Below are 23055 nucleotides of genomic sequence, written 5' to 3' on the forward strand. Positions count from 1 at the left end.
GTGGGAATCACATTGAAGCTGGCTTCAGGATCCTAGTTTTGCAGGACTAGGTCACTAATAAGCTGCAAAATCCATTTTCAAATGAAATATACTTATTCTAAAAGAAAAGGCCTTTCAAATGAGCAAAATGCAATTCTAGGTCTTAAATCGGGGCATTAACAAAGGCTGAACTTCACTTTGATTTACTTAAAAAACAAATCACCAAAACAGGGTGCTGGCTGGTTTTACCCCTTTTCCTCTGTGGTAGGATCACTTCTACTTTGTTTTAGTATGGGACATGCGGGTGGTCTATGAGATGTACCGATAGTTAAAAGATAATTCTTTGGGCATTTCACTGGTTTCCTCACTTCTGTTCTTGTTCTATACAATTTATGCACATATTGCTATTGAAATATTTTTTTACAGCCAGTTGAAATTTATGGATAAAGTACTACCTTTACAGCTTGGGTTAAAAGCCATTCCTTGTCTAATCCCAACCCGCCATTCTGATCTCACCTTCAATCCTTTATCACCACCTCTAGATGTGTGCACATGCGCGTGCACGCGCACACACACACACACACACACACACAGTTTTAACCACAACATTGTACTTGCCCTTCTCTTTGCATATGCTGTTCACACTGCCTGAAATACTCATGACCCTCCTGCCATTGTAATCCCAGATTAAATATCACTTCCTCTTTGAAGCTATACTGAACCTGCCTTTCATAGTCGCTCCCTACTCCGAGCTCCCAAAGCATACTATAAACTCATCATTTTATGGAATTCGCCAATCATAGTCTAGTAATCCATAAGCTACAAGACATTGCCCACAAACAATAGCTGCATAGGGATTGGCTTTGCTCTTCCAGTTTGGTACCATTGCTCTTGTAACTTCTTACCTTGCTCCTCTTATATGCTCTGGGGTGAAAAAAGAATAGACTTGCTGGTAGTACCTCTTGGACTTAAGTAAATAACGGAAAATGTAGAAGAGGCTGGTACTAAGAAATGACAGCAAGGAAGCAGGGGGATTTCTGTCACCCCAGGGTGGTCTATCCAGACCGACTATGCTCAAGTGGCCATCCCTATCTGGAGGATGCATGCAAAATAGGCAGAAGCCAATCAGAGATTACCAGTAGAAGGAACACATTCTGCTTAAATCTAAGAAAAACTAGGATTAGATTAAGGATGTGGAAAAAATAATAACCCTCCCCAAGTGTTGAAATTTCTGTAAAACTCACCATTAGTCATATGTTGTTTTAATATAATGATTAGAAATATAAGTACATGTTTATGCTGAGGTATTAACAAACACTAGTTCAGCTTTTACTTATAATCTAGAAAAGTGTAATAAGCTGCTAACCACAGTGTTAGAAAGATGGGCTTATTCAAAGCTATAGACTAGGTTGGTAATACTAGTTACGAGTTGCCATTTATTCAGTGCCTGTTAAATCTCAAGCCCCGTGAGGGAGGCGTCACTATATTTTACTTTGACGTATTTTATTTGACTTAATCCACACAAGATACTTGTAGGCTAGGTACAGTCATCCCAACTTTATAGAGTGGACAACTGATGTCCCAAGAGGTCGAATAATTTGCTCAATGTCACCCACTTTGTGAGTGGAGTCCGAATTTGAATTCCAGTCTTTCTGCCTCCAAAGCACATGCTCTTCCTGTCATACAAGGCTGCCTCACAAAGTAAGTTTCGAAGAAAGAAACATCTACGAAGAAAGACGGAGCTTCTCAAAAACTGTACCTGCAAACTCCCATCTGTACTCAATAGCAAACAATTCCATTAGTTAAGAGAAATGTATTTCAGAAAGCAGTTTGGCACATGAAAAATGTGCCTACCATACACAATGACTACAAAAATACTTGAAATAAATGATCAGATGTAGTTATCTCTTGAGGCTTTTCCATCACTGTGCAGCCCAACCTCGTGAGATCAGGCTGAGGACACCATGTAAAAGTTGTGACCCATGGCCCTGTTGGTCCGTGGCCCTGGCCCCCACTCAGTCTTCTCTCTGCTTCTCTAGACTTCCTATTTTCCAACCCTGCGTCTGGTCACAGCATTCCATGCTGTCTTCCTCACTTTATTCTCTGTCTTACACAGGGTTCTATCTCTTCTGGGCACAGCCGCAGTGATTCCCTTGGCAAAGCTCTGGTTCTGGTTTGGTAGTGTAGATCCAGATGGACACTTTGTCAGATGCCCCTATGGTGGTGTTTATCCAGGAGTGGTTTGAAGATCACTTCTATACAGGTTACATTGGAGGAGCCTTGAAGAATATCTGAGTTGACTGAATCAGGACCTCTGGGGAGTAGGTCCTACAATCTGCACTTTAATAGGCTTTCTCGTTGATTCTCTCTTTTTTTTTTAATGCTTTATTTTGAGACAGAGGGCACACCACGTGGGGTAGGGGCAGAGAGAGAGAGAGAGAGAGAGAAAGAGAGAGAGAAAATCCCAAGCAGGCTCTGCACTGTTGCACTGTTGGTGCAGAGCCTGACGCAGGGCTCGAACTTATGGCCATGCAATCATGACCTAAGCCGAAATCAAGAGTCGGATGCTTAACCGACGGAGCCACCCAGGCGCCCCTCATTCATTCCTTTGTGACCAATATTTTACAAGTACTGCCCTCCATTTCATGTGATCCCTGGGCATCCCTACCCTTTCTGTCATCTTTTGCAGGGACTCCCACATGTGACAGCTCACTGGTCTGACCTGAATATACTATTGTTTTGTTCCATTAGTGTGTTTAACTGAGGGTGATCTATATTGCTTGGGCCTTTTAGAAAATCACATACTGGGAGTGACTGTCTGCCCTTTGCAATCACAAATGTAATTTTCTCTCTACTTCACATATAACCTGACTTTCCCCAAAGCCTCATCTGTTTGTGGGTACAAATAAAGCCACTTAATGGTTATAACCCAAATTTCACTGACTCATGCCTGTGCCTACATAATACAAAACCACAGTTCCCTGCATAATTCTCCCCCGGTATTTCTGGGAGGTCTTGGAAGGTGCCTCGCAGGTGCTCTCAGTCCTGCTTCTCTGCACTGTGCTGCTGGTTGATGTGTGTTGCTTTTGGAGTCATTTAGACTGTGCCTCCCCATGGCTCCAAGGCTGGTGGCCTCCCTGAAGATGCTGATCTGCATGACCAGGACCAGGTGCGCTCTCTCTCTCTCTCTCCCTCTTTCTCTCTCTCTCTCTCTCCCTCTCCCTGTGCTCTTATAGCCACAAGCCCTCAGGGAGCTGAGAGCCGTGCTGTGTTCCCAGGCCTCCTGATGGGGATGAATCCATTCTGTGCTGGACACAGAAGTGAGGAGGATACTGTTTGCTCTGATTCTGTGGGTTTTTTTTTTTCCCAACACTCTTACTTTTCTGGATCCCCAGGGTCCCTTATGGAACTATTTCATTTAATTTGTGCGTGCAGCTTCCCCTTGCCGCCCCCCACCCCCAACATCCCAAATAAACACTAGCCTGTATATCCATCCACTTGTCCTGGATGCCCACAAGAAAACCACATACCCCCAACAAAACCTCTGTGAAAAATCTACTCCTTACAGACACTTCCACCCATGTCTGGATCTCGGAAGCTCCTTTCAACTTAGGTTGGGACTCGTCCTCTCCTGACCCATGGCCACATGTGACACATTCCTGAATCCAGTGAACCTGGCTTGAGAGCTACTAAAGGGCCTCCCTGGGGAAGATGTTTTAAAATTTCGAATGTAAGAGAGGCTGTCAGAGTGAGAGAGCCCAGACAGTACTGATCCTGAAAGTGTACTTATTTTTCCTTTAAAAGAGGACATCTGATCTCTAATTGAAGAAGATGAAAGCAAAAAGAGAAGCAGAGAATTGAACCACATGCAGGATTCAGCATTCTAAATGGTACACATTCTCCCCTACCTTCCTCCTCCTTTACCATAGAGTGCCAGCTGTCACCAGAAGCTGTTTCCAAACCAATTACCGTTCCTTTATCAGAAAGGAGGATAAAATCTTCACAAAGGAACAGATGACTGGATGCCATTGGTTCTTCTGACTCTGGAACTGCTTTAGAAAGGAAGTTGCATCTTTGCAGAATTATTATTATCAATCAGCCTTTATTGCTTCAGCTTTCTTTATTGCATTCTAACACACAAAGTAATGAAAACATATAATAAAGAGAATAAAACACGTAATGCATCACTGTGCAGATATTGCAATCATAGCAAATCCAATGTAAATGCCCTACAGGGAATACTTGAGCCTTCCAATACATTGCTAACAGTTTGCATGATACTACATCACATTATTTATCTACTAAACCTGTCATGCTCTGCTAAATATTGTGCCAGCATCAACCCCAAATAGTACTACTCCTTCCCATCCTCCAAACGGAAGGCATATTTCTTTGCTGTCACTGGTTTTAATGTTTGCAAAGAGTAGCTCCAGCTCCTGAATAATTAATGCATAACGATTACTAAGCCACGGGTAGTTTACTATTCTAGCCCCTCTGGTCTTTGCAATGTTGCTTGCTTTAATATGCACTTCGAATTGGAACCAAGAGGTAGTAAAAGTCATTAAGACGGCATGAAGCTAAGTCAATAATGATTTACAGAGTTTGGATGCATTCCTGGGTTTTTCATTCTTGGCTCTCAAGCCCCATCTGCTGCTCATGTTCTGACTTGGTCTCCCTTTTGCAAATGCTTCTCTGATGACAGGGTTTCCGCTCTGTTTATACTTACTTAAAAGAGTCAGCTCTCAAGAGTTCAGGTCAAGTATACACTTCCTTTGTGGTAGTTCCAACTCTGGAAGAATAATAGCAGTGACTCAATACATTTGGAATACTTCTGCCAGATAGATGCATGTCAAGAAACATCATGATCTCAAATGGTATGGGTGCCTAGTAAATGATGATAATACTTGCAAGGGTGATTCACCCTATAGAAAGGTGTTAAAAGCTAAGTAGGAGGACTTTAAAAAGGAGGACGAACTTTTTCATGGTGTGATGGCAGAGTACTAATGTGGAGACTAACTCTTCTATGTGCTGCTTGTGGTTTCTACTCAAAGATGTTGCTATATATCAACTGAGACTTTAATAATTCCTGTGTGGAGTAAGCTGTTTCCTCCCACAGGGCAAAGATTGGTCACTTTAGTGGACTTGCCTTTGAGCAGGAATGATCCAGTGCTTCAGGAGTATCTAATGAGAAGGTGTGACTATGGCAGGGTAAATGCCTCTTGGGTAGACATTGGAAAGAGAACTTGTTGCTTCTAGAAGGCCAGTGACTCAAAGCTTGTTCTCCTTCATGCTCGGTCTGTGGCTAAACATATATACTATAGAAATTTGGACAAAATATTTGTGAGATAGTGCTGAAGAAAAGAATGTTGTAAACACTATGCCATATTAACCAAATGGAGGGCTGCTTACAGCTTGTTTGCTCAGTGTTTTCCTTTTATAGCATATTATGCCATTTCTCTTTCTTTTAGAGTTCCTCAAATCTCCCCAGCAAATGAAAAATGTTTAGAAATAAATATATACATGCTTTGAGTCTGGTTCTGTAGATTACAAAAAATCTCTGAATTCTCTTATGATAGGGATATATTGTTAATTCTTTGAGGTGGTTTGGAAAATGTCTTTGACTTTTAAATGGACCCTGGTGATCTACATGTTAGCTTAAGTCTGAAAGGTCAAGCTTGCTATTTCCTCCTCACCCAGCCGACCAAGCCTTCTGTACTATAATTGGTGCTTTGCCCTTTCGAGTTCTTAAATTGTTGCTAGGTCTAGCACTAGGTTAAATGGATGGGACCCTTATTATTGGTAGAGCAAAGAGAAGTGAGGCTAAGTGTATAAATTGCTCCATGAATGCACTGGTTTGCCAACAAACCACTTGTTAGAGAAGAATGAGGTAGAAGAGAGATCTGCAGGATGACCTAAAAGACCCCACAGTAGGGTGTATGAATAAATCACAGATTGAATATCAAAATCTCTGAGTACTTTGGAGAAATAGAAGACACTACAAATTAGCATCGCTTTCCGTAACAGATTCCCAGCAGAAGAACCCCAATGAGCCAGGTTTCTCCACCCCTGATAATGTGCAATAGGACCATTGAATGCATTCGTGGTCTAATTGGTTGGTTGCTGATTGCCTTAGTGAAAGGGGTGGGAGTGACAGGACTCGGGGAATCCCAGGGGAGACTGCAAAATGCTTTGATTTGGTCCTAGGGACTCTCCTTACCCCATTGCCCTATCCTTCCAGATATCAGGGCCCCATCTTCCTTTCCATGTGTTTGTGGTTACTTGTGTGAGTGACCCAAGCCATGGAAATTGGGGGGCGGTGACTGTCCCTATCAGGTGGGTTGAATGGAAGTGTACAAAGGTCAAATGAGCATCAGTCTCGCTTATCATTTGGTGGGTAACGCCCAGACTGTTGGGGTCTGAACCCTGGCTGTGCTGCCATGAAGCTCTTGGGCGGCAGATCTGAGTAGCTTCTCAGTGGTCCTCCATTCCTGTCCATGAGATCTATCCTCCTGCCATCTCACCAGCCATGAAATTATTTTCTGCACTGAATGACATGGGGGTACCAAAGGTCCTATTGTTCCAAATTTGTACCATCTTTTACCTGCACTTCAGCTTGTCAAACATAAGTAATGTATTTGACTCCATTGTTCTCTCTCCTCTGCTTTCCTATTCCTAAGGTCGTGAGTAATTCATAATGTATCACTGGAGTTGGGGGAAACACCTTGTGGAACATATGAAGGAATTCCAAAGAGGGAGAAGGTTGGGGGGAGGAGGTTGAATCTGATTAAAAGTTACAAAAATATTATCCTGCCATACTTATGCTTAGGTATGCAAATCATTTAAAGTGTATGGGATCTCAAGTAAGTAATTTAACCTCCGTGTGCCTCCATTTTTCCATTTTTCACAGCTATAACAATTGCATGTAATTCTTAATGTTGGGAATATTGGAAGATATAATGCATATAAAGTACTTTATGTAAGTACTGGGCATGTCACATAAAGATACGTCCAATGTGAAGGAGTAAGCCATCTTTACCACTCTGGAAAGTTGAAAAGCTAATATAGCTTCCTAAAGCTCCTCGCCATAGCCAGGGATTGGGTCGTGTTCTCAGCATCCCTGGCCATGTGAAATAGGGAAACGGATTTGGGATTTAAAATCAGAGGACCTGAGAACAAACTGAGGGTTGATGGGGGGTGGGAGGAAGGGGAAAGTGGGTGATGGGCATTGAGGAGGGCACCTGTTGGGACGAACACTGGGTGTTGTATGGAAACCAATTTGACAATAAATTTCATATAAAAAAAAATAAAATCACAGGGCCTGGATTTGAATGCTGGGTGAACCTCTTACTATTTGACTTTAGGCCTGTTCCTCAAGGCAGTAGTTTCCTGTGCAAAACAAATCGCCACACACCCTGTGACTTAAGATAACAGAACTTTAGTCTTCTATAGTTCTGGAAGCTAGAAGTCCAAAATCAGTTCCACTGGCCCCAGATCAGGGTGTCCGCTGGGCTGTACTCCTCTGAAGGCTCTGGGGGACAGTCCATTCCTTGTCTCTTCTAGCTTCTGGGGGCTGCTAGTACTTCTCGGTTTGTGGCTGCGTCACACCAATCTCTGCCTCCGTGGTCATGTTGCTTCCTCATGTGTGTTTGTGAAATCTCCCTCTGCTTCCATTTTATAAGGACCCTTTGCGTTTAGGGCTCGCTTGATAATCCAGGATAATCTCTCCATCTCAGAATCTTTAGTGTAATCCCATCTGCGAAGATCCTTTCTCCTTAGAAGGTAACTTTTATAGGTGCCAGCAATTAGGGCATGATATTCTTGAAAGGTCATTATTCTGCCTGTTACCCCTGACTTCTCTTAGTCTTAGGTTTTTTGTTTTTTGTTTTTTGTTTTTTTCACCTCTAAAATGGGAATAATAGTACCAAACTCACAGGTCATTGTGAGGATTAATCCAGTAACCCATGAAAATGCCTTATTAATGCTAATGCCTTAGACAGTAGTTGCTGAGAGATCTTCAAATATCCATTTGAACTTTCCCAGCTGCAATATGCATCCTGCATTCCTATGGCAAGATACAGTATGCAGCCTGTGTTTTCTGAAATGGTGTTAGGATTGTACGAAGTTGAAAACCATAGGAAGTTGCCAGTTTTTGCTCAGTTCAAACATTATAGGCCTGCTCTTTGCTGGACGCTCTTCTGAAGATGAGAATGACAGGGATGAAAAGCCGTGATCTTGAAGAATTCTGTTCTTGATCTATTCCATTTGGGGTGCACAGACACACAAATTTGGGGACACAATGGTGGGTGGCCTGGCAGCATGGTGTTGGAGTGCTGGGGTATGGGCGGGCATGGAGGGGGCGGGCTGCTCATCTTCATGGGGGGTGGGTAGCACTGGAAGAAGTTCCCCTGGTCTGCAGGTCCGACCTGCCTCAGTGGCTTTGTAGTTGCAAGTAGAACAGATCGTCCCTATGCCCTTTGGCTCCTGAATTTGGGGATGAAATAAACAACAATATTGTAGAATGAGATAAAAACACAGACTTTGCTGTTTGTTCTCCAAAACTCGAAAGTCATGAAGACCTGTATCGGGGGGATGCTTTCGATTTAGCACAAAGAGCCCAGGAAGACTCTTAGTCCTTTTCTCCCGCTTCCGAATTTAAACATGCCTGAATCTTTAATAATCAAACCAAATAAATTATGAAATAGCCAGTGACAGCTGGTTGGTTTAATGGAGCTGGCCCTGGAAATAGATTTGTAATTCTGTCGTGTTGATGGGAGAGAAGATGTTGATCAGCATGTTCCTAATTCATTACCATACTAGCGAGGCCTGCTGCCTCGCGATTTCCTATCAGGTTCCTTGTTGAGCCTGCAGTGGAGGTGGATGTGGGAATGTGTCATTCATACCTGTTGGGAGTAAATGTTGTTTTCTTTTCTAAATGTATTGTTTTAGCACTCTAAGTAATTATTATATGAGAGGTAACAATTGTACTTCCAGTTTCAGAGGACTGATAATTTATGGGGATCCTATTTGGAGAGACAGGGCATATTTATCAAAAGATAACAATTCCCAGTGGCATATTCCAAAGTAACAAATGAATGGCTCAGACAAGGAGTTTTAAAGACATTTGGAAGAGCATGGTGTTTGGGCAAGACTCCACTGAAGAGGTGGGCCCAGAGCTGAGCTTTCAAGTGTTGGCAGTTAGGAAGGAGGCATTTAGGAAAGGAGTCTGGAGACATAGGAAGGATGGCACCAGAAAGAGACATAGACAGGAATGTGCTGATGTGCTCTGGGGACAGAATTTATATCCTTGTTGATGAAGTAGTATGATTAGAGCCAGATAAATATAAAATAAATTTGAATAGAGAATTCAGTCCACATTCATTCATTCGTTGATTTATTCATTCATTCGTTGATTTATTCATTCATCGGTATATTAAGAGTACACCGTGTGCTGGCCTTGACCCTGAGGTAAAGAAACTTGTATTTTATCATGTTGGCAAAGAGAAACTAAGAAGGCTTTTTTTTTTTTTTTTTTTGAACGTTGGAGGAAAGGAAGATCATGTAAGATCATGAAGTAAACTACAAATCATGATTTGAGAAAGTTAATTTGGCTGCCTTGTGTAGAGTGAATTGGACTGGAGAGATCTTGAGAATGGAGAGATGAGCTAGGGAACCATTGCAGCCAAGGGACTTGGATAAGAGAGGTAGCAGAAGGAATGGATGCAGGAGATACTATTGGAGGAAAAGTGGTTGTTCTTCTGTTTCCATAACACTTTGTAGGATGTGTTGTTTGCTTACCTGTCTGTTTCCCCACCAGACTGTGAGCACTTCAAAGACAAAGACCACACCCAATGTCTTGTGTCTCCACAGCCCCAGGCTCTGGGCCCGGCACACTGTAAGTCCTCACCAGGGGTCTGTTGACTTTCTAGTTATCAAAAATGGATTGGATGTGAGAGGTGAGGAGAAAGAAGAGTCAGAGAAGGCTCAAGATCTCAAACCCGGGAACAGGGGAGGGTTGGTTACTCATTATCAACAGGATAAGAGATGGTCACTGCAAAATTGCTACTTAGACATGTTCTGCTGCTCTCACTGGTCAGGCATTTGTGACACTGAAGTGACAGTGAGACACTAGGACTGACTTCAGTTTCTAGTTTACATTTTATTTTATTTTATTTTAGTTTAGTTTATCTTAGTTTATCTTATTTTTTAAGTTTAATTATTTTTGAGAGAGAGAGAGACAGAGACAGAGAGACAGAGAGAGAATGAGTGGGAGAGGGCCAGGGAGAGGGAGACACAGAATCCAAAGCAGACTCCAGCTCTGAACTGTCAGTACAGAGCCTGATGAGGGGCTGGAACTCCTGAAACCATGAGATCAAGGCCATGAGCTAAAGTTGGGCACTTAACCAACTTAGCCACCCAAGTGCCCCTCTAGGTTGCATTTTAGAAGAGAAACAAAGGGGCAAGGTTCTAAGAGTTATTTTGAAATCTTAGGTAGGAGGGGGACAGGGAGGAAGTACAGTTTGTAAAAGCATATTCTTTCCTTTCTGGTTTTCTGCTCGGGGACAATATAAGATATAGAAAGGGTCTTAAATATTTGCTTATAAATGGAGGAATGAATTTCTAGTGATTCATATGCTTTGATAAGAAGTCCAGTCAGACTCTTTTCCTAACACCCTTAAAATCATACCTCACAGATCTGGACCATCCTCTTGGAAAGTGGCTTGGCAGACAGGCATAGGAGCAATATTTTACCCCAGTTTTAAGTTTTTACATACAAAAAAAATGAATAGCTTGGTGCCCATTGTGAATAATTCAGTCAGGTAATTCAAACAACAAAGACATATATGGAACAGAAAGTTAAAGTCTCCTTCATAGCCCTCCATCTAATCTTTTCATTAGAACTAGCTATTGATAAAAGTCTGGTTTGGTTTTTTTCTCACATATTTTAATCGTCCACACAGGCCTGGAGAGATTTTATAATACATAAGTGAGGTCAGACTATACATATTTGTTTTAGGATATCTTTTTTCTTTTAACATCTATGATCTCTGATATCCATGCATGTAAATCAGCCTTGTGCCTTTAACAGTTGTATAGTATCCCATTGTGAAAATGACAGTTGACATTATTTAGGCATTTGTTGTAAGTCAGCATCTGTGCTAAGCATTTAATATGATAATCCCATTTATCATTATGCCAGTCCTAAAGGGTAGATATTTTTATTATCTTCATTTTGGAGATGAGGAAAATAAGAGAGTGGGTAGGTTTCCCAAGACCACAGAGTTAGCAAGTATCAGAGATAAAACTTTATTTCAGGTAATCTGATTTCAGCATTTTTATTCTATCCTGCCCTTTTATGGATCTACCATAATTTATTTAATCACCATTAATGGGCACTTACTATGTTTCCATTTTTTTCAATTCATTCATTTATTCATTGAACAAATATTTTTTGAGTGCCCACGACCTACCACACATTAGTTTAGGCACTAGGGATTCAATAGTGAACAAACTAAACAAAAATTCCTGCCCTTGTGGAGTCTACTGGAGAAGATAGACAAGCTAAGTAGGTAAATATATATAATGAAGAAAGAAAACAATATAGCAGTGAGGAGAGATATGAACTGTTGTGGGTAGAGAGTTGGAATTTTAGAGAGTGTTCAGTTAAGGCCTTTTTGAGAAGATAATATTTGAGCAAAGACCTAAAGGAAGCAGGAGCTCCAGTCTTGTCTCTGTCTGGGGGAAGAACATTCAAGGCAGAGGGAACAGGAACAGGAACAGGATGAACAAAGGCTCTGAGAAACAGCAAGGAAGCCAGTGTGGCTGGAGTGGAGTGAACAAGGGGAATAGCGGTAGAAGACAATGTTAAGGAGGAAAAGGTGTCAGAATACGTAGTTCTTCTAGGTCTTCTGGTACAGAGTTTGGCTTTAACACTGGGTGAGTTGGAAAGGTATTGAAATTTTTAGCAGAGAAGGGACAGAATTTCACATTTTAACATCATCAAACTATTGCATATAGACTGAGGGAGATAAAGGCAGACACAGGGGTTCTTGCCGTTATCTAGGCAAGAGAAAATGGCGGCTTGGATGATGCTGGCAGGGATGAAGTGGTTGAATTCTGGGAGCATTTTGAAAGTAGAGCCAATGGGATCAGATGTAGCATGTGAGCATAAAAGAATCAAGGATGACTCCATTGTTCTGTTCTTGAGCAATGGATATATTAAATGCGAAAAATCTGTTAAAGGTCCACAAGGAGATAGTAAGTAGAGTGTTGCATATGGGGTTCTGGAATTCATAGGAGAAGTCCAGACTGCGTTATAAATTTAAGGTTGTCAGCATTTACAGATGATGTTTAAGGATAGGTGCCCAAGTAAAATCACTTAGGGAGTAAGAGAAGATAGAGATGTGGGGCAAGAATGAAGCCCTGGGTCACGCCAACTTTATAAAAAGGCTGAAATCAACATTCTTATACATATTCTTTGCATCTACATGACGTTATTTCTTCCAAGATTTTTCTGTTGATGGATCAAAGGACATTTTTTCTTTTTTAAATTTGGTGGTTGCGCATAAACTGGCCTCTGTATCAATCTGTATTTTCAGTTGGAAGCAACAGAAGACCTACGACCTTCAGCAAATAGTTTTCTAATACATTTCCTTCCACTAAGGAAATGTCAGAGTCAGTACTGACTAGAAGCTGGAGTAGTGGGCTTCAAAAATGAATGAAAACCAAAGAAATTCTATGGGCTGGGCAGCAAGAGAGATTTCATCAAGATGGTGCCGCAGCCGCTGTCGACCCTGCAGACAGATGTGCCGAAGGTGGCTTTGACCGTCGCACCATTGGCACTGCTGCTGCCATCACTGAATGAAATTGAACCTGGCCACTGTAAATCGGAAGTCAGCAACTCCGGTCCCTTGGTCAAATCCAGCTGTGTGCGTGTTTTCATAAGTAAGGTTTTACTGGAATAAGCGCCGTCTACTTATTTACATATTGCTTATGGCTGCTTTCATCCTACACTGGCAGAGTTGAGTCATAGCAATTGAAAATCTATGCAACACTAAGCCAAAATTACTTACTGTCTGGCCCTTGGCAGAAGGTTGCTGACCTGTGCTGTAAATGAAGTTCAGCAGTCTGTATTAGTTTGCCGTGGCTGCCATAACAAGGTATCACAGACTGGGTGGCTTAGCAAATTTATTTTCTCACAGTTCTGGGGGTTAGAAGTCCAAGACCTAGGTGTCAACAGGAGTGTGGTTTTCTGAGGCTTCTCTCTTTGACTTGTAGATGGCTGCCGTCTCACTATGTACTCACATGATCCTTCCTCTACGTATGTCTGCGTCCTAATTTTCTCTTCTTAGGAGGACACTATTTATATTCGATTATGAACCACTTCCAATGACCTCTTTTTAACTTAACTACCTCTTTAAAGACCCTACCTCCAAATGTAGTTACATTCTGAGGTACTATTGTGGCAAGCACTTTGTTTCAAAACTTTTTGGCTGCTTCTTGATTCCCCACTCAAATGAATATTCGAGCGTTCATATTAAATTCTGTTTGTAATACTGTCTGAGGTTTTTATTAGGATTGCATTGAATATACAGAATGGGAGGAATAGGTGCCGTCATCATATTGAATTGTCTCTGTGAGGAGCACTGTATGTCTCTTAATCAAGAATTCTTTTATATCTCTTAGTAAGGTTTTATCTTTTTTAATATGGGTTTATATACTTTTTGTATATGTTCATTTCTGAGTATTTTACAGTACTTGTGGCTATTATGTGTGTGATATTTCCATTTCATTTTCTAATTAGTTGTTGCTTCTATACGGGAAAACTACTGATTTTTGTAGGTTTATCTTTCATTTGGATACTCTACTGACTTTCTGACTTCTAATTAAGCTGTCGGTTTTCTAGTTGAAAATAATATTAACTGCAAATAAGACAGTTTAGTCTCTTCATTACACACACATACTCACGTACTTATATATTACATGTACATAAATATGAAGATGAGAGGTACAAAAGGAAAGAAAGAACTTATTTCTTTTTATCTTTTTGCATTGACTTGGGCTGTGTAATATTAATTTTTTCCATTGTGGAAAAATACATGTTGTCTCCAAATAGTCTTGTATCTTTCTTCCCTTTCATACTTCAGAGAAATAAAGACAGGGAGGAACAAATATAAAAACATGAAATGCCTACCTTTGAGCATGTTGCTATTTGCAGTTCTGGAAAGCAATAAAAATTGACACAGAAAACCAGGCAACGAATGCCCCATCTAGATGTGTGATAGGTTAGTGTTTATTATGGTCTAGATCAGGACTGTCTAGTAGGCATTTAAGATACATTCACATAAAATAGTCCATCCTTTGCTAGAACACACAAAATGAGTGGATACACTTCAAATGAATTGTTGCTGATTGAAGGAGGAAGCGCAATGGGAATGAGGAATGAGCATTCAGGGGGAATAAATAAATAAGAAAAATTTTGAAAGACTGCAAAAAAGAAAGAATAGGAGTAGTCTCCCAACAGCTGTGCCAACTCCTGCAGATGTTTAGTTAACATAATCCTTCACAAGCTTGGGATGTACAAATGCAAAGCTAAGTTTCCCGAATACCTGTCAAAACTGAATTGTTCCTTAGTTAATTGAAGTCATCAGAGAATTACTGCTTTGTGGTTTCGGTAACTTCTTCGGGGCGGGGGGCGGGTAGCTGAATTATAAATATCAGAGAGCAATAGAATAAGGAGTCAAGGGATGTCTTCACTCCCAAGATAATGCGGCTGATACCTCTTTGCCCATATGTTCTCTCCACCAGCCATTTCTTTCTGACATCCGTGAGCCACGATGGCTCTCTGTTTTGAGAAAGATGATATACTATTGGCAAAATCTTTCCTAGAGTATCTTCTAGGTCGGGTTTACAATTTAAATGGAAGTGGAGGAAAGAGCTCTGTGTTGCGAGTTTGCCGTGAGGAAGCCAAGAGGTTTTTTGTTGTTTTTTTTTTCATTGTTGTATTCCTTTCAACAACCTGCACTGTTTTTAATCATTCCTCATAGTGTTCTAGGCAGGTGTAACTGTCAGATAGCAAAAGATGAACTCAACAGGGTACAATCATAAAATAGCTTTATGTTTCCTCCCATGGCCCTTTCAAACCAATTCAGTGTGCTTGTTTAAGTCCCAGAGATTTTCTGGGAACTCTTAGATTATAAAAAGTCCCCAGTCGCTTCAAGTCACAAGAATAGTCTCAGTTCAGCAATTTAAGGATGCAGCCCAGTTTAATAATAAAAATCTGAACTTCAATTGAAGTTTGATATTCTCCTGTCCCCCAGCTTTATACTGCTTCTTTGAGCTGGGAATCTAAGACTAGGAGAGGTGAACAATATCAATTTCTATCCATTCCAGTTATATGTGCCTTATCTTCATGCACACCCCTTCACTCTACCCCACTTAGCTGACTGCCTCCACCACGGTTGAAGTTGGGGGCAGGAGAAAGAAGTGAAGGAAAGAAAAGTTCTTCCTTCATTGAAAAAGATGTTATCTGGTATTGCAGATAATTTCTATGCAATTTCTACTTTTACAGATCATAGGGAAATAAATTCTTCCAAAGATTTTTTTTTTTTATGAAGTGAACATAACATTGTCTCCAAATACTGGAAAAGTTTACCAAAAAATAAATTTACAAATTTTCCTTTTCAATAGTAAGACAATTATCCTAAATAAAAAAAAAAAATGAAGCAGCATTCAATAGCTTTAGAAGATACTACAGCATGACCATGTGAAATGTATTTGAGTGATATGCAGCTGGTTTGGCATAAGAACATGCATCATAATATATCAAAGTACATAGATGTACATTGGTGAAATACTATAATAATATAGATAACCAAACAGGCAGTTGATAAAATTTGGCTGGCTTGCTTTCTTGCTTTCTTGCTTTCTTGCTTTCTTTCTATCTATCTATCTATCTATCTATCTATCCGTATTCAAATTAGTCAACATACAGTGTCCTCTTGGCTTCAGGAGTAGAACCCAGTGATTCATCTCTTACATATGACACCCAGTGTTCCTCCCCAAAAGTGCCCTCCTTAATGCCTATCACCATTTAACCCATCCCCACCCACCCACCTCCCCTCTGGCAATCCTCTGTTTGTTCTCTGTATTTAAGAGTCTCTTATGGTTTGCTTCCCTCTCTGTTTTTATCGTATTTTTTCTTCCCTTCCCCTATGTTCATCTGTTGTGTTTCTCGAATTACACATATGAGTAAAGTTATGTGGTATATTGATTTAAAAATTCAATTAAGTAAGCATATGTAGATCCCTCTTTAGCATGATTATAAAAAATACCCATCTCCATCAACAAAATAGTTTCATACCTAGTGGAAAAACTCTAGAAACATTTGCACGGAAGTCATAAATAAGAAAAGAATGTCCGTTAACACCGCTGTTATTTAACATTGTTTAGACTGAGGTACTAGATGTTGTAAACAGGCAAGAGAAATCCACATTTGAAATGAAGAAGTAAAATCTTTGCATATGATGTGAGTTATAAACCTCTGAAACCAAAAATCAAATGAAAAACTAAACAATAAAGTTAAATTGAGGGAGATGACTACTACAAAATTAATATAAATAAGCAACTTCTGTATGATTAACCACCAATTAGATAATAATGGAAGACCCCATCTCAAATCACAGTACCACACTGTGCAGAGCCAGACTGCAAAACCAAGGAGCACATGCTCAGTGTTTCATCACATCTGTGAATTGCAACAAACATGTGGCATGCCTTAAAGTGTAAAATAAATAAATAAAACAAAATTGCAATAAAAAGATGCATTTCCTAGAATGAATGCAAGAAGAAATGTACAATGTCTATACAAAGAAAACTTCTTAAGACCCTGAAAAGCCATGAAAATGATCACTTTAACAAATGAAAAGGTATACAATATCCTTGGAGAGGAAAATGCTATCTCATAAACATAATTTGTCAAGTGAAATGATGTATGAGGTGCAATTCCAATGAAATTCTGTTAGGGAATCATTGATGGACAAGCTTATGTTTCTCTACATGAATGTTATTCTTTAATATTTAATTTTAATTTTTAATCTCTCATGTTAGACATTTCTTTGGTATTTTACATGGTTAATGATTGTTTAAATTCAGTCGTGTGCTTAGGAAGTTTTTTGCCAATATTTCTTTGGTATAATAAAATTTTCATCTAGGATCATGTTCTTTCTTCCTAAGTATAATCTTCAGAATTCCCTTTATTGAGAGTTTGTTGGTAGAAAATTCCCTCCCTCTTTCTTTCTCTCTCTCCCTTTCTCTTTCTTTCAATTTTGGGATCCTGGAAATGATCTATTTTGGTTGTTTTAATGTTTGCTTAGCTAGGTACAGTATTTGGCTACTGGATTTTTTTCTTGGTTCTTTGATGGTATTACCTGATTATCTTCTGATTTCCATTTTGCTGTCGAGAATTCACTGGTCAGACTAATTGTTGCTCTTACATAGATGATTTGTATTTTCTGTGATTACTTTTTCAAATGTTCCCTTTGTCTTTAACAATCTGTACTTTTACTCTGATGAGTCTAGCTATAGATATCTTTTTTCCTGTCTTGTGTAGGACTAGTTATCTTTCCTGAATTTAAGAATCCATATCTTTCATTAGTTCTAGAAAGTTCCCATCCATCATTTCTTCAACTATTGCCTCTTTCAAAGTCTTTTTGCTTCTTTTCAAATGTCAATTATATCTTTTGTAGACATTTTTTCAATCTATCTTCCATGTCGCTAATGTTTTTTCTCTTCCCTATTTCTCTCTTTTTCTCAATGTGCTACATTCTAAAAAATTTTCAATTCTATATCAAGGACCTTATTTACCTCTAATAAGCTGTGTCTGCTCTACTCTTTGGGCTGCTATTGGCTTTTTAAATTTCAGTGGTTATAATTCTGGGTGGAGATATATTTGGCTATTTTTCAAATCTTTCTTTTCAATAACATGTAATTATTAGCTTGTGTTTTTATTTAGTTTAAATCTCCTTAAATATTTTAAACACATGTATTATATATTCTTTATACATTCTTCATTTTTCTATTATATGAAACAGGCAGAGGTCTAACAGAACTATTATTTATGCTTACCCTTATTTGTGGTGGCTTATTTCCTCATATTTAGTAGATCTTAGTCTGTGAAAATCCAAAGAGGTCCAGTTTGAGGGAACTTCGGCATTGCCTACCTGTGACCATTTAAAATTAATTGTCTCCATGCTTCTTTCTTCCTTCCCCCCATTCACTTATCCTCCAGTTTGCTAATTCTTTCTCAAAATGTGTAATCTTCAGTTCAACCTATGCTGAGTTAATTTCAGCTGTTACATTTTTTGGATTCTAGAATTCTCATTTTTAAAAATATTTCAGTTCTTTGCTGAAATTCTCAATCTTATTTTTATTTTCTTGAACACATTAGGTACAATTATTTTAAAGTATCTGTCTGGTAACTATTTTATTATTCCCTATAGATCTGTTTATATTACATATTATTTCCCCTTAACTTTGTTCACATTATCTTTGTGTGTGACTGCTAATTTTTGATGGAGTCCTAATCTTTACTTATGAAAAAAATATAGAAATAATGTGAGGCCCAGAATAATTTTATCTTCCTCCAGAGAGGATCCACATTAGTTTCTGATAAGAGACCAAGGGCTCTAGCCATCCCACACTACCTTGATTCAATTTCAGGGATTGAGGTGGCTCAACATTGGGCATCAGTCCCTGTAAGGTCCAGTGTATTCATAAGTCACTTTACTCTTAGGGTACATTCCTTTTGTGACTATACAAGTCCTTCGTCTTTGTTAATCCCTGGACTCTAATGATTGTCTCCTTACTCCCCAAGGCTGTTGGAAACTGGTTATCTTCTCAGCTACATCTTTCAATAGTAACAGATACCCCTAGAAGGAAAGCAACTTTAGAGGTGCGTCTCACTTAGTGGGTTTTTCTATTTTCCACAGATCTGGTCCTCTAATTCCTCATGGCTTTGTTTGTTCTCAGAATACTTCAAGTATATATTTGTTGTATGTTTCCAACTTTTCCAGTTGTCCTCAGTGGAAGGGTTGATTCTAATGACATACTCTACCATTATCAGAAGGAGAAGGTTTTTATTTTTCTTCTGGTAAAAAATCTTTTCCGGATTTTGCACCAGTTCTCCATCAATATTAGTGGCCATCTGATATTGCTAGTCTGTTTTGTCTGCTTATGTCTGGCTACTGTTTCCCTTAAGTGCATAGTTTTCGATGTATAATATATATTATTATTCCCTCAGCAGTTGAGTCATATTGTGAGCTTCTTTGTGGAGCTTACAACCAGTAAAAAGGTAGTGGAAGGCCCAGCAGTGCTACTCTCATCAGTTAATGAATCAACAGTAAACAAACTGGAGAAAATCTTTAACCCTCTGCTGAAGCTTGGAGAGAAAGCTGGTTACCGCCAGATCTCTGATCACAGTCATAAAGATGGAGAACTATTTTTGAAAGATTTCCCATCTAGTTCCACTGGGATTAGAAAGATACAACTCCCTGGGCAAATAGGTAGTGACTTTCCCCAAAAGGATTCACAGGCCTCTAGCAGCTAAGCTACCTCAGAGAACCATGAAATCTCAGACTTAGATCCTGATGTGAAAGAGAAGTAAGTCCTTGACTCCATGGTTATCTCCTTAGCTCTTGGCAGGCCCCTAAAGAGGTGGAGTTTATCACTACCTTTTTGCCCTGACTCCCTGGGAGAATCCTCGGCCTCAGTGGAAAAGTCTTCTGAAGTCCTTTCTTCTCAGAGTCCTCCTCTCCTTGTGAGTCTACTTTTATGAAGAACACTGGTCTGTGTTCTTTGAGAAGAATATGGCTGTGGTGGTGGTGGTGGTGGTGAGGAGGAGGACGACAATAGCTGGAACCATTTATTGAGCACTTTTTTAAAGTTTATTTTATTTTTGAGAGAGAGAGAGAGAGCGAGTGAGCACGTGCGTGCAGGGAAGAGCAGAGAGAGGACCCCAAGAAGGCTCCACACTGCCAGCACAGAGCCTGATGCAGGGCTCGATCTCATGAACTGTGAGATGAAGACCTGAGCCGAAATCAAGAGTCAGACCCTTAACTGAATGAGCCACCCAGAAGTCCTATTGAGCACTTCTTAAATGATAGCCACATCACCATATGCTTTGGGTGTGCTGATTTCTTTAACCTCCTTTAAGAAAATCATATGCAAATGTTTCGTTTCCCTTTACAACTGCAAATTGAAGCTTAGAAAGATGAGCCACTTGCCTATGGCTCATGTAGTTAGTAAGAAACAATGCTAGTATTTTAACATGCAAAAGACTCCTCTTTTTATAACTCTGGTACATTTTCTAAATGAAAATTCCCTACATGTGCTGTGATAAATAATTCTTGGGGGGGGGGGACATTTTTTTAAAATATAATTTATTATTAAATAATTCTTAACATATACTTATTTTTGTAATAGTCTTGTAAGGACATTTGTAAAATGTATTACAGATAAACACATTTAGTATTATATATTATACTTAGCTACTTCAAGAGTCAAAGTCTAAAATGCAAGATAATCTTAAAAATTTGGCATCTGTTATTGCAAAGCTTTTGATTTCTTCTCTCCTACTACCTAGCTGTAGAAACATGGGAAAATTGCATTATATTTCTATTGGTCTGTTTCTCAACTGTATAATGAAAGGGCTATCTTAAATTATCTCTGACTCCTTGAGATCAAAGACTTTTTACCTTCTTAAAAATATCAAATGACTTTTAAAAACAATTTAAGAAAGTTATTTTGTAAACTCTTTAGTCAAATAGAACTTCCCCCTTTATTTTTCAATCAGATGGTCATATTTTGCAGGTATATGTTTTGCTTTAAACAATATATAAATTTTCTTTTTTTTAAAATTTTTTTTTAACGTTTATTTATTTTTGAGACAGAGAGAGAGCATGAACACGAGAGGGTCAGAGAGAGGGAGACACAGAATCTGAAACAGGCTCCAGGCTCTGAGCGGTCAGCACAGAGCCCGAGGCGGGGCTCGAACTCATGGACCGCGAGATCATGACCTGAGCCGAAGTCGGCCGGTTAACCGACTGAGCTACCCAGGTGCCCCCGTAAATTTTCTTAAATAGATAAAGGTAGATTTTAGATGTTGGAAAAATGTGTGTGGCAGACACTATTAGCAGCTGTTTCTTCTCTCCGTTCTATCTCATTAATAGAAGCCAATTTATGTAATTTATAATTGAAATATAATTGACATAAAACACTATAAGTTTAAGATGTATATAGTGTGTTGATCTGATACATTTGTATGTCACAATATGATTACTACCATAGTGATAGCTAATAGCTCCATCATATCATATAATTATCCTTTGTGTGTGTGTGTGTGTGGTGAGAATATAAGATCTAGTCTGCTAGTAACTTCCAAGCATATAATACAGCATTGTTAACTATAACCACAATGCTGTGCATTAGATCCCCAGAATTTAATCATCTTCTAACTGCAAGTTTCTACAATTTGGCCACCATTTCCCCCATTCCTCTATCCACCAGCCCCTAGTAACCACCATTTTACTCTCTGCTAATAGAAACTAATTTAGTTCAGCATGGCAACATGCCCAGCTGTAAATTCTAGCTTCATCGTCACACATGGAAAGGATGAACATGTGGCACAGTACTACTGGCCAATGAAATATAAAGTATAACATTGTAATAACTTTATATGGTGACAGATGGTAACTAGACTTACCACTGGGGTCATTTTGAACCGCGTAAAAATACGGGACCACTTTGATGAGTACCTGAAACTAACAGGATAGTATATGTCAATTATACTTCAATCAAAAAACTAATAAAAACTAAAGTTGCCCATCTCCAGTCAATGCATACATACGTACATACATAAAGTGACAGTTTCTGGAAAGTGTTTGCTTTCCTGATTTAGACACCTCCTCTTCTTCATTGCCCTTTCTTCTTTCCTCCTACCTGGATGGCCAACAAAAGGCTTATAGAAGCAGCAGCCGTCTTGCAACCGGCTATAGATGAAAGCCACGTGCTAAGGGTGGCAGGGTGGAAAGAAACTTGGTCCTTGATGGCCCTGGTGACAGTCTGAACGGTCTACCTCCAAAATTTCCTGTTACATGAGTGAATAAAGCACCATATTTTAAATCACCAACAGTACGGTTTTGCTGCCAAATGAGTTCATAGCTGGTAGAGCAGGTATTGATTCTAGTCTACACTAAAATAGTAGAATGAGATATAAGGCACACATTCCCTTTTGTTCTCAATCAAATTTAATCTGTTGTGAGTGTCCACCTACTTGGTTGGTGGGAAATTCATCCTCAGTCATTTTTGTGGTTCCTGTCCTGTCTTCTCAAGAACGCCAGACTTATGAGGTCCTTACACACACACACACACACAACCAGGGAAAATGCCACATCTTCAGTCCACAGTGGCTGTATTCACGGAACATTTATTTACCTATTTTCCAGGAACCGTATGAAGAAAGAGAATACACAATGAAAATGCCTATAGCTATGAATGTGCTGTTTGGCACTCAGCTCCAAGCAGACGGGGACATGTACCATGCCCAAGATTTGCCTATGAGATTTTTAGCGCCTGGTCTCCTGACCAAGATACAGGGTCCTGGGTTCAGGTGTCCTTCAGTCTACCATTAAGGCACTACCTGATCTCCCCTACTGGGGGAAATGTGTGAAACCCTATCCCTATATTTGATCTTAGGACTCTAAACCTTCTTAGGGTCCAAAAGCTTCTGCTTTGTCCAATTTGAACATTCCCCTCTGCAGAAGGGACCTGACTTAATTTTCACGATAATAGCAAACACTTTTGTGCTCTCCTGGTCATACAGATGAGGAAACTGAGGCGCCAAGGCTAACGTCACCCAGCTAATAAGTAGCAGAGGCAGAATATGGATGCAGAGAGCCTCATTTTCATCCCTGCCCCTAATGATGTATTGTGCTACTCTCTGCTTATCACACAAAGGCTTCTCACTTCTGGTTACGCTTACCTCACTTTTCTTCTGGGTAAACATGTCCCAACTGTTAGAAA

At 39.6% G+C, this 23055-nt stretch overlaps 1 long non-coding RNA gene across 1 annotated transcript in view; it reads left to right on the forward strand.

Annotated features, from left to right (window-relative positions):
- Window positions 1-23055, forward strand: part of LOC122212903 — an 89324-nt gene that overhangs the window by 33192 nt on the left and 33077 nt on the right. The gene's annotated exons all lie outside the window — the stretch shown is intronic.

Source organism: Panthera leo, chromosome A1 (assembly GCF_018350215.1).
Source record: "Panthera leo isolate Ple1 chromosome A1, P.leo_Ple1_pat1.1, whole genome shotgun sequence".
In the NCBI taxonomy this organism is placed as follows: Eukaryota; Metazoa; Chordata; class Mammalia; order Carnivora; family Felidae; genus Panthera; species Panthera leo.